The following is a 17,283-nucleotide window of genomic DNA, read 5'->3' on the forward strand; positions in this document are numbered from 1 at the left end:
AATTCAGATTTATTTACATAGCGCCAATTCACAACAAATGTTGTCTGGAGGCACTTTTACAAAAAACATACAAAGAACAGTGCATCATTCAGTAAACCACCTAAGCCCCTCTTAATTTCATTTTTCTTAACCCAGAGCATTTCCTGCCCACTTCACAGATCATTGGTTGTCTAAGTCATGATTTAAATGTTTCATCTCAGCACGTACATTGAGTATAATGGTAGGTATGATGAAAAAGAAGCAAATAAATATACATTATAACAGCTGCAGTAAATTATCAGAGTGAGTTTATGGCTAAAGATGTTTTGCCAAAAAGCACCAGGGATATTGTAGGTCCAGTGTGATTTTATGATCATAAACTTTAATTTTTTGCACAGCAATTCGCCTTATTTTTTAGTAAATTCACCTCTCTTAATGCCCTTTTTTTAACATTTCAGAACAAAGTATAAACTTGGGCTTTGGATCCAAATAAGGGTCTGGAAAGTCAAGAAAATCTCTCCTTTATCCACTCCAAAATGACCCTTTTTTTTGCTCACAAAGTCATACAGAGCTAATCTAATATTAGTTCTGCTCAATGGAGGTAGATGACCTTTGAGTCAAGGTACTTTTAAATGTGCCACGGCCTGAACAACTAATCGTGTGTGTGAGGTCTAAGCAGTGGGCTCAGAGAGCCTCATTGGCTACTTAATGGGGGCTGTTTTATTGAATTTGCTCCCCACTCGCTTAATTCCTTTTTGTCAAGAAGAAGAATCTCCACATGCGCACTAGATAACATGGAGTCAGAGCACGTTTGGGAGGTCTAAAAAGAGGTGAAAAGACAATGGTGTTTGCTCCTGGCTTGCTCACCAACACAAACATGCTGTATGCACCGCGAGGGGCGAGAGAAAAGACTCCCCAGCTGGGAGCCGGTGACAGGACTCGCCAATGCCCAGGTGGTGCAGGAAACCCTGGAGCTGCGCCCAGACTGGCACTGTAGAGAAGGTGCGCCTGCACAACTTTAAAAAAACCCCGTTTAGATCCGCACGTATAGAAACGCATTCATCGGCGGAGATTTGCACACACCTTTCAGAGCTCATGTTCCCACAGACCGACACGCTTGCACAAAAGGCACGCTCGCTCTCACTCCCCACCTTCTCACAATTAACACTGCTCCCATTGCTGCAGGCGCAGAGGAAATGAGGTTTTTTTGGGGGGGGAGTTTTTTGTAACCATGTGAATGTGTGAGGGAGGCAAAGAGAGTTGTAAGAGGGATTAAGAAGGAGGTGGGTGGAAGGTTATGGTTGGTGGAAGAAATATAATGTGTGGCATGGAGCTGTGTACTCAGGGCAACGGTGTAATGGCTGCACATAGATATGTGCGCATCCTATCCCTTTTCCCTCTCCGAGTATCATGTTTGGAGGCTGCAGTTCATTCCTGTCTGTCTGATTGTGTTGTTGTGCAGTCATGGCTAATTACCCTGATAGTCTGTTGACAGCACTGAGACAATTAAACAGCCAAATGGAAAACAGGAGGGGGAACTTGTCTGAAATGTCCTCTTCGAGAGTCGAACGAAGGGAACGATTCATCTCCAACATGTGTTTGTAATAGGAAATCATTTGCAGGCGAAAGGGATGGAGTTTGTTTAGCTAATCGTAAGATGCCTGCTCTGATGTTGGCCGTGGAGTTTGAAGCAATTAGGAGGTTTTGTTTGTTTTTTTGCCATTAAGACATCTCCATGTATACACATTAGGAGGGAAAGAGAGACAATAATGACAACATAATGGTGAACCTCTGGAAGGTCTACTTCTGGAGACTGCGGCCAAGATTCATCGACTCCAACCTTTTAAACACAACAACAGTCAGAAAACAGAATAATTGATTCTGTGGATGTAAAAAAAAAAAAACAGGAGGAGTTCCAACAAACAAATTTGATTATTTGGCTGCGTTTGTGTTGAACATCATAGCAAAAATGTGGAATAATTTGAAAAATATATTGTTTTACTGCATTAGCATCATCTCACACCATTTTTTCCTGCCACACATTTCACAAGGTTAGAACAGAAGGAGAATTGGATTGAAATATTTCTATGTGAACATGGCCAGATGTTTGGATCATTATCGTGCAGACACAGTGACATCCAATTCTACCAGACTTGGATGTTTTCCCCACTCTCGCAAGATTTCTCCAGCTCTCAGAATAAAAACAACCCCACAAGATGAGTTTCGTTGCCATTTTTAAAACTTGAAAGAGCTGGTAGAGTCATTTATGTGATTTTTTTTTAAATGCAAAAAGCCACCAGCAAGGTTTATAGGACCACTAAAAATACTGGGTGAATACTCAGTATTCGTATTCACCCATTCTTACCATCAGTGTACATATCAATCTGTACGTTAAGGCTAAGTGCCTTTCCATTAACATGTGACAAGACAAGAGATGTAATCAAACGTGAAAACTTTTCAGTAGCAGGACAACTACTCTACCATTGTGCCACAGTCACAGTTGCTGATATCTAAGACTGATAATAATGTAATTTAAACTCAGTGGTCTTAGAACTGGGGCTATGATTCTGAAACTCGATTTCACTTTAGTTACATTTTGGAAAAGCAGACCAATTTTTGAGTTTGGATGCTAATAATTTATTTTTGAAATATTGCAATTTTTTTTAAGGAGACTTGCGTTACTGTGAGTAATTTACTTCACAACCAAATATCCATTTTTATCAACCTCATTTATATTTTATGCTACAGCTAATTGGTAAATCCTGCTACGGTAGCATGCTGTCACATACAGAACATTAGTTTTTGAAGGTCTTAAATTAGCTTCAACAAAACTGAAACAAGGTCCTATGGGTTATAAGCAGTGCAGTAGAATTATAATAATAGAAACACATTTTCCTATATTTATGCAATTATTTTAAAAATGCCCAAGATAAACTTTGTTTTTAATAGCTTTAGGTCAATGGTGAAACGGGCCAACTTCAAACCAAGTCACTGAGCAAGGCTCCCAAACCCCAAGTTCTCAAAATGCAATTTGTATTTGACTGAAGAGAAACAAAAGTGCTGCACTTTGTGGAAAGAGTGAATGAGAAACAGCTGAAAGTAGATTGTAGATCCTTAACAAGATTTATATACACTATATGTCTGTGGATAATATACTGTATATCTTTTCTGTAGTATTTTTTATTTCCAAGATGCTTTCTAAATATAAATAACCCCCCAGGTTACAGAGCATCTCCTCCGTAATCACATTTAGAAGCCTAATATTTCTGAAATAACACAAAAACTAAAATCACATTTCTTACATCTGCAGCTTGCATATATAATCTTTCTAAGCTTGTTCTGCTCTAGAGAATCCTGCATAAATATATGGCCTGTCCCACAGATGATAGCATCATCCATTATGTACCCATGCTACATACAAATGAAATTAGCATAAACATGATTAGGGCATTAAAAGGGTTGGGGGTTACTGTTATTTGTGGGCGGTGAGGTTAAGCTGGGAAGAAGTAGGTTTTTGCTGATGAATTATGGGATTCTAAACAAGGAAATTTTAAAGTATGATTATAACAGATACACAGCACACAAAACTAAAGATGGCAGGCAGCAGCTGTAAGCAGTGTGTACTGTCTGCCTAAACATTATTTCACCCTTGAGAGTGAATAAATTGCTGGTATTCACACAAAAGAGCTTATGCTTTCTCATGAAAAACAATCTCTTCACAGCCCACTCCTCCGAGCAGTACACAGAATCCAGACTGATTTAGCGCCAGTGTTTCAGATGAATACAAATATTCTCAAATAACTCAACAGTTTCAAAATGTACTAAACCCTCCCTGTGATGTGCTCTCGGTCGATCCTTAAGGGTTGGGACTGTGGACGGACTACAGAGCAGGACTTTAGGGGGGTTTGGTAGAGGGTTGGGTTGTGACATGGTGGATGTAAAGTTGGCAGAGTGGTTCGGTACCTCAAGGCCAGGCTGGAGGGTGGATGCTGGCAGAACCCCAGTCTGACACCACCAGCAGGTCTCCTCTGGATATCCTTCACAACACCATCCTTGTTTCTTCCCTGAAGACAGCTGCTCTTCTGACCCAATGTCCCCTACGTCCTTTCCTTCTCTTTCTAACCCAACATTTCTCAAATTATGCATTATCTCTTTTTGTAATACAACACTCGCTATGCACTCCTGGTGGACAATGTTGCTATTACACATACTCCATTACAGTCACATTCATGAAAATTCAACCTTTTCTCACAATTATCTGTGCCATGATTACTTATCCACCTGCAGTTAATGTTTTATAAAACACCTTGTTGCTAATAAGACGTCTGTAACATTTCAAAAGTTTGAAGTAAAGAAGAAAAGATCTTTGAATGTTGCTCTTTGCGTAGCTTTTCTGATCATCCAAAATACATTTCTTTGTTTAATTTGACAAGATGTTTAGGATTACAATGGGCCCCCGAGGTTTGTGGGTGTTTTGTGGCCCCCAGATATTTATTTGAAATGATCTGATATGTAGCCTAGCAATGTTCTCTCTGCCTTTGGAAGAGAAATAGGCCCACAGCATAACAGATCCTCCACTGTACCTCAATGTGATTGTTTTTCACTTTTCATCGATTGTTTCACTGCAAACCCACCTGGAGCATCAGATAATAAAAATCTTTAGTTTACACCTCATTAATACCATTTCTGTCTGCACACCCTGATGATGATGCTTAAGCCAATAGTGCAAATCCCCTTTTTTTTTTATTCTCCATGTGTTGTGAAAGAGGTGCTCACAACAAGAACAGCAGAAGAAAAGGAATGATGTTACAAAAACTAAAAATAAAACCTATAAGTAAGACTCTCTTCTGGTAGCGTTGTATATTAGCTTTATGTGTTTTACTGCTACTGTCCCCTGTTGAATATAGGAAGGTTTTCTCTGCAGCAATGTCTACTGTTTAAAATGATTTGTGCAATAACTGACATGTGCCTTGAGAGAAGGGAGAGACTTCAAAGGGGACATTTTGATGTCAGATTTCTCTCAACTCATCTTTCAAGCTGAGGTATACTCAGCCCTTTAATCCCATCTGACCAAAGTACAGAGCTTAGAAGATAACTTGGTTCTCCATCAGCCTGGTTTGTCACAGTTCCAGCTGTTTTAAACTTTTCGGTTATTGCTCTAACTGCAGCTTTGGGCAAGTTCAGGAAAGCAGCAGTTCTTTTAATACCATTTCTTAACTACAAAAGATTTAATTGCATTTCCCTTTATTTATCTTAAAAGAAAACAAAATGTTACAACTCATATCTACGTAACTTCAAGGAGTCATTGTGGATGGTGATGCTGTGGGTAGGAAGGATCTCCGATAGCAGTCAGTCTTGCAAAGAATCTGTAGAGGCCTCTGACTGAAGACTGTTGCTACAATACAGTATAATGACTGTCATGAAATGTTAACAGCTCCATATCCAGACAGCAGAGACGATATTCCACAGTAACATGTCCTGGATGACAGCATCAGTTGAAGGCAAGCACTGCTAATCCACCTCATTTGCTTTTGCCACTCCTCTTTAAATCTCTGTCTGGCTGTACTGAAAGCCTTCATTGCGAATATACTGAAACAGTACAACAACATTTGGAGTGCAGCTCACTGGTACGAGGCAAGACGTTAAAATGAATTGAAAGCTACATAATTAAAACTCACACCAGATAAAATACATTTACTCAAGATAAAATGACCAAGTAAATCAATGGTTATTTACTACAGATATGGCAAATGGAAAAAAGCTCAGAGGATCAAGAAGTCCTAGATTTGATGATGCCTGCCAAAAGGTGTCAGTACAGTCAGGAAACAGCCAGGATGGGTAATATCCTTGATGATGTTTGAGGCGCCTCTTGGCAATATTTTGCAGGAAAAGGAGGGGACACCAATGATTTTTTTCTGCCGTCTCGTCTGCAGCCATGCATCCAGCATACCGCATAAATACAGTGTGCCATAATACCCCCAACTGTCAAACTATAAATGGAAATCAGCAGTCTTTGACTAAGTTGATTTTTCCTCAGGATTTTTAAAAAGTGGAATGAACAAAGTGGATAGGAAGCAGGTCAGAGAGACACTGGAGCCATGGTGATCGATGGGAAAGATGGTTTGAATTTCTTCTCTCTGCATCCATGAAGCCTCCGTTTCAACTCCTTTGAGATTTGGGATCGTACTTCAGGTATCATTTCAGCTTTGGGGACGTTAATCAACTGCTCCCAGTTGTAAACTCGACACCTCGTTGCTATGACTACGCATCATAAGTGTCCGAAAGTAAAATAAGTAAGAGTAAAAATCCATATTTGGACGAATAGTTGTCCAAATATGTAATACCTCAACCCAAACAAATATGAATAAAGTTAAGTGTAAGTTAGAAATGTTCTTCAGTTACATGAAATTCAGAGGAAATGTTTTCAGGACCGTAATAAACGCTGCACTAGTGATTTTTGTATGAGACAAAAATCCTCCACTGAATAAATTGAATTAAGTTAGAGGTTGGACTGAGGTTCAGTGTGAGATTATGCTACTGTAATAAAAGTTGAAGTTATTTGAATTATTTCTACACATCTTTGCCATGGGCTGCCAGTAGGTGTGAAGGGTGTTTATGTATGTATGAATTTTGAAAGCCCAGTCTTCATATCCAGAGCCCAGCGATGTCACTTGTCAATATCCTGTGTGGTTCTGGCTCGCATTTGAAACCACAACAATAATCCACAAATAAACTATAACTGAGCTGTAAAATTATGAAACACAGCCGGCGCATAAAATAAAACTTCACTGCAAAATTTACAGGCTGTTTTCACGCAGCTGCGGTTTGAGAGGAACAGCCAATATATTGGCAGCTTATGACAATATATAATAAAAAAATGCAATAATGTCACCACAGATCATATATGTTCCTAAATATAACCAGATATTGGCAACATGTGTATCTTGTTTGTGGTGGTTTCTGTTTGCCTGCATGCAAAGTTTCTATGAAAACTCGACTGATTTAATTACAACTGTAATAGTTTCTTAAATGGCTCTGTGAGCATTCTCTTCTGGAAGTACAGAATTATTTGAAATACCATTGAACATGTTTTTTTAAACTGTTTTGTCTTCATTTCTAAAGCATTGCAAATTTACAGCTACACTACAGTTTCTAGAAAACTGTGCAGTTATTACATACATTTTATTACAACTGTGAATATGCACTGCGGTGGAAAAACATGTTTCAGATCATCAAACAAATTGCAAGATCAGACAAAGATAACTTACAAAGGCAGATTACTAAATTATTATTTTTTTCATAAGGAAAAAAAAATACTTTCCACCTATACTTTTTATCCTAATTGATTATTACATTATAATCAATTAGGGTATAATGGGAGCTTTAACTCCCATCTCCGGCAAAACTTCGAACACGTCCCGGGGGAGGTGGGGGACATGGAGTCTGAGTGGACCGTGTTCCGTGCCTCCATTGTCGAGGCGGCCGATCGGAGCTGTGGCCGCAAGGTTGTCGGTGCCTGTCGCGGCGGCAACCCTCGAACCCGTTGGTGGACACCTTCGGTGAGGGATGCCGTCAGGCTGAAGAAGGAGTCCTATCGAGCCTTTTTGGCCTGTGGGACTCCGGAAGCAGCTGATGGGTACCGGCGGGCGAAGCGGCATGCGGCTCGGGCGGTTGCTGAGGCAAAAACTCGGGTGTGGGAGGAGTTTGGAGAGGCCATGGAGAAAGACTTCCGCACGGCTTCGAGGCGATTCTGGTCCACCATCCGGCGTCTCAGGGGGGGGAAGCGGTGCAGCACCAACACTGTTTATAGTGGGGATGGTGTGCTGCTGACCTCTACTCGGGACGTTGTGGGCCGGTGGGCAGAGTACTTCGAAGACCTCCTCAATCCCACCAACATGCCTTCCACTGAGGAAGCGGAGCCTGGGGACTCTGGGTTGGGCTCTCCAATCTCTGGGGGCGAGGTCGCCGAGGTGGTTAAAAAGCTCCTCGGTGGCAAGGCCCCGGGGGTGGATGAGATCCGCCCGGAGTTCCTTAAGGCTCTGGATGTTGTAGGGTTGTGTTGGTTGACGCGACTCTGCAATATCGCATGGACATCGGGGGCAGTTCCCCTGGATTGGCAGACTGGGGTGGTGGTCCCCCTGTTCAAAAAGGGGGACCGGAGGGTGTGCTCCAATTATAGAGGGGTCACACTCTTAAGCCTCCCTGGCAAGGTCTATTCAGGGGTCCTGGAGAGGAGGGTCCGTCGGATAGTCGAACCTCGGATTCAGGAAGAGCAGTGTGGTTTTCGTCCTGGTCGTGGAACACTGGACCAGCTCTACACCCTCAGCAGGGTCCTGGAGGGTGCATGGGAGTTCGCCCAACCAGTCTACATGTGTTTTGTGGACTTGGAGAAGGCGTTCGACCGTGTCCCTCGGGGAGCCCTGTGGGGGGTTCTCCGGGAGTATGGGGTACCGGGCCCTTTGATACGGGCTGTCAGGTCCCTGTATGACCGGTGTCAGAGTCTGGTCCGCATTGCCGGCAGTAAGTCGGGCTCGTTTCCGGTGAGAGTTGGACTCCGCCAGGGCTGCCCTTTGTCACCGATTCTGTTCATCACTTTCATGGACAGAATTTCTAGGCGCAGCCAAGGTGTTGAGGGGATCCGATTTGGTGGCCTCAGGATCTCATCTCTGCTTTTCGCAGACGATGTGGTCCTTTTGGCTTCATCAGATCGTGATCTGCAGCTCTCGCTGGATCGGTTCGCAGCCGAGTGTGAAGCGGCCGGGATGGGGATCAGTGCCTCCAAATCCGAGGCCATGGTCTTGAGCCGGAAAAGGGTAGAGTGCCTTCTCCGGGTCAGGGGGGGTGTCCTGCCCCAAGTGGAGGAGTTTAAGTATCTCGGGATCTTGTTCACGAATGGGGGAAGAAGGGAGCGGGAGATCGACAGGCGGATTGGCGCAGCGTCTGCTGTCAAGCGGGCGCTATACCGGTCCGTCGTGGTGAAGAGAGAGCTGAGCCAAAAAGCGAAGCTCTCGATTTACCGGTCGATCTACGTTCCCACCCTCATCTATGGTCATGAGCTTTGGGTCATGACCGAAAGAACGAGATCGCGGATACAAGCGGCCGAAATGGGTTTTCTCCGTAGGGTGGCTGGGCTCTCCCTTAGAGATAGGGTGAGAAGCTCAGTCATCCGGGAGGGACTCAGAGTAGAGCCGCTGCTCCTTCACATCGAGAGGAGCCAGTTGAGGTGGCTTGGGCATCTGGTCAGGATGCCTCCTGGACGCCTCCCTGGTGAGGTGTTCCGGGCACGTCCCACCGGGAGGAGGCCCCGGGGAAGACCCAGGACACGCTGGAGGGACTATGTCTCTCGGCTGGCCTGGGAACGCCTCGGGATTCCCCCGGAGGAGCTGGAAGAAGTGGCTGGGGAGAGGGAAGTCTGGGCCTCCCTTCTGAAGCTGCTACCCCCGCGACCCGACCTCGGATAAGCGGAAGAAGATGGATGGATGGATGGATGGATTATTACATTTATTTCCTTTGGCACCTTATGCTTTGCTTTCTGCTATCTTTTGGTCTACTTTATGTTGTCACACAGGTTATTAGGTGATTTTTTATTTTCTTTTTTTATCTACAGATGCCACTCTGACAAGAAGAAATATTTTACAAAGTGTCAAAATAGATGTCATCAGTAGAAGAAGGTATGTTTCAGTGTGAAGATATTTTCTGTGCCCACATATTTACTTGTCTTGAATAGAGTGGCTTGGAGGAAAGTTTTATGTAATGTTTATAAATCAAGGTAACAAAAGTTTAAAAATTATATATAGAATAAACTGTTAACAAATTTCTCATGAATATGTTTGAAGGTAAACCATGTTTTCCCTTTGGGAAATTAAAAACAGAAAGTTGAGAAGTAGAAAAGCACTGTCTGTTGAGTTTCTCATGTCTTGCGTTTCCAGACAGTATGTCCTATATACGCCCAGCCTCTCCAACTGAATGCTTTTTTCCCCCTGCCTCTGGGAGGTGTGAGTTTCTGTTGTAATGCTAAAGGGGAAAAAAACGGGCATTAGACAGAGGAAGAATAGAAGAGAGAGCTTTAAAAGCCAGTAAAAGCTTCTCCAGCTCCACATCTGTAAGTAAAAAATTTACCGTGAAGACACGTTCTTTTCTTTCGCTCTGTTTTCTCCCAGGTTGCTGCTGTGCGCTCCAACCCCTCCTCCCCCGTCTTTATTCACTCATGTATGAGCCCCTGAAAATCCAGCCTCTCCCTCTGCTCCGTCGCCTCCCTCTGCGCCTCTCTGTGGCAGATGGGCACTGTGTGTGACAGCAGGGTCATTGGGTCACATCCACATGGGGTAGGGGTCTCCTTTTGTCTGCTGGTGTGTTGAAGAGTGTAATTTGACCTCTTGCACACAGACACATTTATTTGAGCTGTTGTCTTACTGTTTGCAGAGTATTTGCATTTTGTGTACAGGTAAACATGCTTCTTGTGCGTCCGCTTGTTTACGCGCTCTGATAAAGGAGCAAATTGTCCTGCATGCCTGCGTCTCTGCATCGAGTGTGTTTATGCATTAAAAAAAAACTTACACCACAATAAGTCAGGTGGAAAAAGAGGGAAATGGTTTGTAACCTTTAGCATCTCCGTTTAGCCTTATCCACCCACACACACACATATACATATATATGTGGGCACACACACTTCCCCCTGCTGTGCCTCTAGTCTCAGACATGACATGCATGACCGTGTCTGTGAGGCAGTCACGCATGTTTCCAGGAGTGTCTGAGCTTGTGTACGTCTGAGAGTGCGCGTGTGGGGTGTGTGTGTGTTGGGGGTCGGCGGGAAGAGAGAAACGATTGCAAAGGATGAGAGTATTTATTTGCGTGATGGTGTGTGACGCAGATTCTGTATGGGTGTGTGTGTGTGTGTGTGAAACAGAAGCCTCAGGCCATGCTCATCAGCAGAGAGACCGAGATTTGCATAATGAAATCCTCTCTATCGCACCGCCGCAGAGGACAAAATAAAACAAGACCCTTAACCAACTCTTCAGAATCACAGGTGAACAAAACAAAGAACAGACCCACTCTGTTATCCTGCAGTCTTCCATTGTTGGGCTTTTTCAGGGTTAGAAGAACTGGGTGGCTCTGATGTGTGTGTATATATATATATATATATATATATATATATATATAGGTTTACTTTATTGCTGCTGTACATGAATGATGTGTTCTTGTTGCAATGTGGTCGTCAGTCATTGCAGCCAAGTAACTAGCTGTATTTCCATTGGCCAAATAATTGCGCATTTTGAATTTCGAAAATAAATTTGCTTAAAGGAAATGTGCCAATTTGAAAAAACAGTTTGTTTGTTTTTTTTAATAAAAAGTTTTGGATAGATCAAAATTGCTTTATTTCGCACAACTGCAATAGAAACTTTTTTTCACATCACAACAACCGGATGTTGCTACTGTCGAAAAAAAGGTAGTGGTACAGGAAGTGGTAGGAGGTTTATTCTTATTTTTATTGATTTTTAATTGTGTTTCTTATTTAATGGAAACACTGCAATTGTGAAATTGTATTTTTTCGACATTAGTGGAATATTGACATAGTTTAGTGTACATTTGTAATGGAAACGCAGCTACTGATACTGATGGGGATGTGACATGCATACACAACACAAGAACCAGCTAACATATTAACAATGTTTTAACATGGCTAACAGTTCCTTTTTTGTTCTACTTTCATAAATTCATCTTATCTGATCTAATTCATCAAAATTAATTCAGTTCTGCAGTGCTTTCAAATCTGCTTTTCCCAAATAGAAGAAATATTCAGCGTAGCTTAAACACTGTTTGAAAGAAACTGTTATAAAATAAAATTGTTCAAGTCTGAGCAATAAGAGAATCTGGGCTACGATAAAAAACAGTGTCAAATAAAACCTTAGTTTTAATAAACCGTTGTTCCGTGTCGAATCATCCACTCTGAGTATTCTGGATTTTAAACTTCAAGTATCAAATTCAGTCTGAGTTAAAAAAAAATCGTTTTTGTACTTTAGCGCCTGATCACTAGGAGCTGTACACACTTTGCCAGGTCATATGGCAGTGAACATCCCTTGTCAAATTCAGTCACAAATTCCCTATGGGATTTAAGTCTGGGCTTTGACTAGGCCACTCCAGTCAAAACAATCGCAACAAGATGCACTTGTTGTCTTCAGACCCTTTCTGTGTAGCTTTAGCTGGATGTTGGATGAACCTCTGTTTTATTAGATCATTAGGTCATTATGCACTTATTCAATGTTTTTATTTAATTATCATTCTGTTGAAATTTGAGTCTGGGAAAGTATGGAATAGATACTGAAAATATTTAGTCTGCTGTTGATTAACCCAATCATAGCAGTTATCAATTTAGTTGCAGGTTACAGAGAAGCCCAGTTTTGCATATCATAGTCGGATCCATGTACCTGTCAGATGAGGTGAAAGGAGGCGCATTCAGATTTGCATGACTGCCAGACAAGAAATCCACCACCTCTGCTGTTATCTGGCTGAGTAAAACGTGCTGCACATTTCAGCAGCAGAAGAGAGGAGTCAGCAGCAATGACAGGGGGATGTGGGGGTGGATGTTAACTGGCCGCTATAGGAGGCTTGAAGAGGGGACAGAAGTGGTGAAATTCAGACAGAACTACAGAGAGGGAGAGATCAGTTGTTCTTGAAGTGCATCATTTTTCTTTGGAAAGAGACCAGCAGCTGTTGTGCGTAATTAGGTTGGAGGGTAGGAGGATAAGGTGTACAGAAAGAGATTTTATTGAAGTATTGGGGAAGAAAAACCTCCTGTAGGTGAGCTTGTGACGAGTGGATATAAGTGCACGTGTGTTTAGGTTGTGCACAGACACCACCTGTTTCATCACAGGGAAAAAACAACCCAAGAAAAAAATCCTGAGGATGTCGACAAACAAGGGCAGAAGCAGCGGAGGATTTCACAGGTCTTAAGGATGTTTCTCCTCTGTGTGCTTCTAGGACTCATGCTGACAGCAGGTCGGCTCCACGAAGCCTTTCCATATGCACTCATTTGGCATTCTCCAGCTTCTAAAGCGGCTCTTCAGCAGCATAATCTCCACATGGGAATGGTTTACGGTGCCGTGTGGGTGATGGAAACAAAGCTTTTTTCTGACACTGATTAGGTACTTCTGTGTAGCAGCTGTGCTAAGGTGTCTGTCGGCTGCGATTGTCTCCGTGATTGCTGATTTTGTGTATCGAGAAAAGACAATCACAAGGTTTCTGCGCAAGAACACGGAAACCACCATCAGTACGTCTTCAAAACATACAAGCAAGAAACGTACAACCCACTTATTTATTTGAACAAGCGTGAGTGCAATCATCTGTAGGGAGGGGGGAAAAAAGAGAAAAACAGATGCTACCTAGACGAGCAAATAAAAAGAAAACTCCTGCAGCTCAAATAGATGGCAGCTAAAGTATTACAGATTTCGGTGGCTCACCAGGTAATTATATGCACAACAAACAAGAATGAAACGTCTCAATTTGGAAACCGTGCCAGAAAAAATATGACAATTTCGTTAACTTAATAAGAGGAAGTTTCAAAATCTGACAAATTTTAAAGCAAAAAAAAAAAAAGGATTTAAAAAAAGCTACACCAAACTGTTAACTAACCAGGATTTGAGGGTAATATGGTATTAAAGCATACAAAAATATCCAACAACATCATTAAAACTGTCGATATATTTGCTGTCATTTGCCCAGAGAATTGTTTAAGTTGTTTATGGTGTTTTTTGTGTCTTCCTTTAAAAATAAAACAGGTAAGTCAAGTTTATTTGAGTGGCACATTTTGGCAACGAACAATTCAAAGTGCTTTACATGATTAAAATACTTTAAAAATAGGAGGGCCTCCAAAGTTGAACCTTGGGGTTCAACTCTGTTGTTGCGCAACACCCCCCCCCTCCTTTCTGTCTCTACTCTCTCACTCTCGTACTTCCTCTTCTGAGAGGGGAGATGTGCTACCAGCTCTCCGTCTAACGGGTACGTTGAGTTTCCTAAATCTGCTGGGATTTACCCTGTCCAGAACTGAAGTAAACTCTGTTTAAGCTGGTTTCGAGAAACGATTCGCCTGGTTATCTGACGGCCTCCATCCAGGTGTCCCACCCTTCTTCCCCCTGTGAATTAGCCAGACTGAGCAGCCTACAGCCAACTAGTTTCACAGAGCACACCTGTTAACGGTCGCTCGTTCTCTATTTTACAACTTGCATTTGTTATTGAACCAGGTAGGTTTTAGTGACTCGGTCGAGTCCCAAGGATGAGGTTTTAAATATGGGCTACCAGCAACCTAAAAACATTTTCCACCTCTTCCTCTCCAGAATCAAACATCACAGCTATTTTACAACCATCAAAGAACTTTAAGGGGACTCATTAACTGAATGTCCACAACATCTTTTAGATTTTCTTTATGCTAAATATTTTATTAGTAAGGCATTTTTGCAAGGGTCAGTACAGCTTAATTCAGTAGCAGAAATAATCAAATAAGTAAAATCAATCATCTAGTCTCTTTCCCTACTGCTGATACTGAGTACTAAAAAAGGAACCTTAGAGCGAGACGGACGGAGTTTGGCGTTTCGAACCCCAGACCTGGCTTGATGATGAAGAAGGTGTGGCAGCAGGAGGAAGATGTTGATCGGCGAAGGCCAGGATCTCCGCAGGTCCGATGAGCTTCTTCTCCGCATGGATGCTGAGGTCACACAGGACTTGGTGCTGGCAGGAAAAAAGGCACCAGTTCTTCTTCCTTGTCTTTGTCTTCATCTTTGTCTTTGGGGTCTGAACCCAGCCGATGAGAGAAGTGCGATTCGAAGCCACAGATTGTGGGCCAGACGGGTTGGTCTCCATGTGCAGGACAGTCTCCGGCTCCGTGGCCCCGGCTCTTCTTCAGCTGCAGAGTTCTTTGTCCATCTCGAGCTTGGCTCGAAGCTGCCCGGAGGATCCAACAAAAGGTTCCTCTTTTGCACCCACCTTATATAGGGTTTATCTGTCTGCTTAGACAGATGATCTCATATCCGTCACTGTCTTAAGAGACATCATGTCATGATGTCTGTGCCAATGTCTCAGGGCTGCTCAACCTCCTGTTTCCATATAAGGTGCTGATCATCTCTGCTCTCCTGTTAGTTCCCCTTTTTCCCTTCCTGTCACCTTTCACCTACCATCTACCTCCAACATATCAGTGATGTTTAATTGCAGTTTTACAACCTTTTACACCATTTCAAGTTCAATGTCAAAATCACATTTATATCACATTTATTTTCTTTAGCTTCTCTGATTTAGCATTCATTTATAATTTTATAACTATAACTTATTAATTATATTTATTATAATCTTAATGTGAGTTATTACAGATGTTTTTCTGAAAAGAAACCAAGAATAATCCATGATTCTAATTATATAATACCAAAGTTACAGTTACTTGTTTTTCTTGTAAGTGTTCTCACAAATGTAAGTGTAAGTATTATTACAATTAAACCAATATTAATATAAGTATTTTACTTTGAATCTTATCCAATTACTAATAATGTTTAGATTTCATTCTTTAAAACTTTACCTTTAAACTAAGGAATAGTCTCAGCTATTTTTATAAATCTGCAGGCTGGAAACTTCCTCTTTTTCCAGGAAACCTGCTTTTCCTGTTTAATGACTCTCTCTGACTGACTATGATTTCTTATGATTAGATAGAAAAAAGTAGAATTAAAGCAAAGTTTGCATGAGACAAAAACAACACACACAACTAGATTTATTTTATTGACACTTAAGTCTAATGTTGGGCCTTGATGTCACTTGAGTGATTCATTTTAAAGATAACTTTATTTATTATTACTGTTAAACTAACTTTATTGACACTTAAGTCTACTGCTGGGCCTTGATGTCACTTGAGTGATTCATTTTAAAGATAACTTTATTTATTATTACTGTTAAACTAAAATCTCCAGCATGGGGAAGTGGGATGAGCTCGGATTTTCTTGACACTAGTCAGAGTTAACCTCTGCTTTACCAAACTGAAAATGTTGATCGATTTATCTCCTGCAGGTAATATTTTGATGCCTTATATTCTCCTAACATAATCCCAGCTCTAGAAAAATCTAATTTATCCGGTTAAATGACAGACTTCAGACTTTTTGCTTCAGATAAAACTAAACAGTGATCTAAGTCCAGTTGAATGTTCTAATTTTAAGTTGAAAGAAGCCAGAAAGGTGCAGAAAAACTGGTCTTCCTCAGATGACCTCCTCAGGCTACAGGTAGTAATTGCTGATGAATTCCTTGAACATTGGAAAAGCAGGATGGAGCCAAATCTACATTGGAGTTGAGCTTTGGCCAGTTTTTTATAGACAAAAAAAAGCTGATAAACTAGAAGCTGATAAGAAAATATAGCACTTCTTATAATAGATTTTCACACCACAGCAACATGTCCTCTTGAAGAGGTAAAAGGTAAAAGTACCATGTGCTGAAATATTTTTATTCAAATATGAACCCACACTTGTAGAGATAAACAGTTTATTTCTTCTGCAGTCTTGGCTGATTTTGCACCAGGCATGCCATGTTGGACTGTGAGATTGGTGTGTTGGTGAGAAATCAGACTTGCAAAGCAAAGTAAAGTTGCTTGACAGCAGTTTATTTACACCAGAAATCTATGTTAAAGCAAATTCGACATTTTTAAATGGCATTTAAAAAGGCGCTCTATAGACTAATGGGTGACGGGAAAACCTGTGATTTATATTCACTTAAAAGCACATGTCGATATCTTGGTAATTGTTTTTTTTTGTTGTTGTTTTTTTCCAGGAATGGTGCTGGATTATTACTTGATACCTTCTGAGCATATCTGTTCACCTCAGACTACGTCTTTCACTATCAAGTCTTCAGACACAGAACTGTCTACATGCAGCATTTACAGACAAATTTGCATAATTCTGTGAGCACTTAAGTAACTGTGTAATGTGTTCATGTTTCTGCATAATGTATTTTATAGCATAACAGCATAATGTTCCATTACTTCTGGGAAGCAGTTCACGTGTGGATTTTCACTTAAACGTGTCTGGATCATCAAATTGTACTTTTATGTGTTTCTCTTGCTTCAGTATAGGAACTGTGTGGAAGCTTGTGTGTCTAAATGAGCATGTTTCTGCGTGTTGGTGCACAATATGGTAGGTAGCTCAAAAAGGTTATGTCATACGTAAACCACAAACTCAGCTACAGTAAGACCGATTCAGTAAAAATATTTATAGTCACTGGAGGTACGCTGCAAAACTCTGACGTGTATAAATCTACTGCAAGTGTTGGTTTCAAATTCTTTGT

The 17,283-nt window shown here is 41.5% G+C and overlaps 1 long non-coding RNA gene across 1 annotated transcript in view; it reads left to right on the forward strand.

Moving 5' to 3' along the window:
* The window catches only part of LOC114158073 (uncharacterized), a 35,610-nt gene extending 18,554 nt beyond the window's left edge, over positions 1-17,056 (forward strand). The window contains exons 2-4 of the long non-coding RNA XR_003598326.1: positions 9,587-9,650; positions 10,140-10,304; positions 16,771-17,056. This is a non-coding gene — a long non-coding RNA (uncharacterized LOC114158073). The remainder of the gene's footprint in view (positions 1-9,586; positions 9,651-10,139; positions 10,305-16,770) is intronic.
* Positions 17,057-17,283: the final 227 nt, after the last annotated feature.

Source organism: Xiphophorus couchianus, chromosome 14, assembly GCF_001444195.1.
Source record: "Xiphophorus couchianus chromosome 14, X_couchianus-1.0, whole genome shotgun sequence".
NCBI lineage: Eukaryota > Metazoa > Chordata > Actinopteri > Cyprinodontiformes > Poeciliidae > Xiphophorus > Xiphophorus couchianus.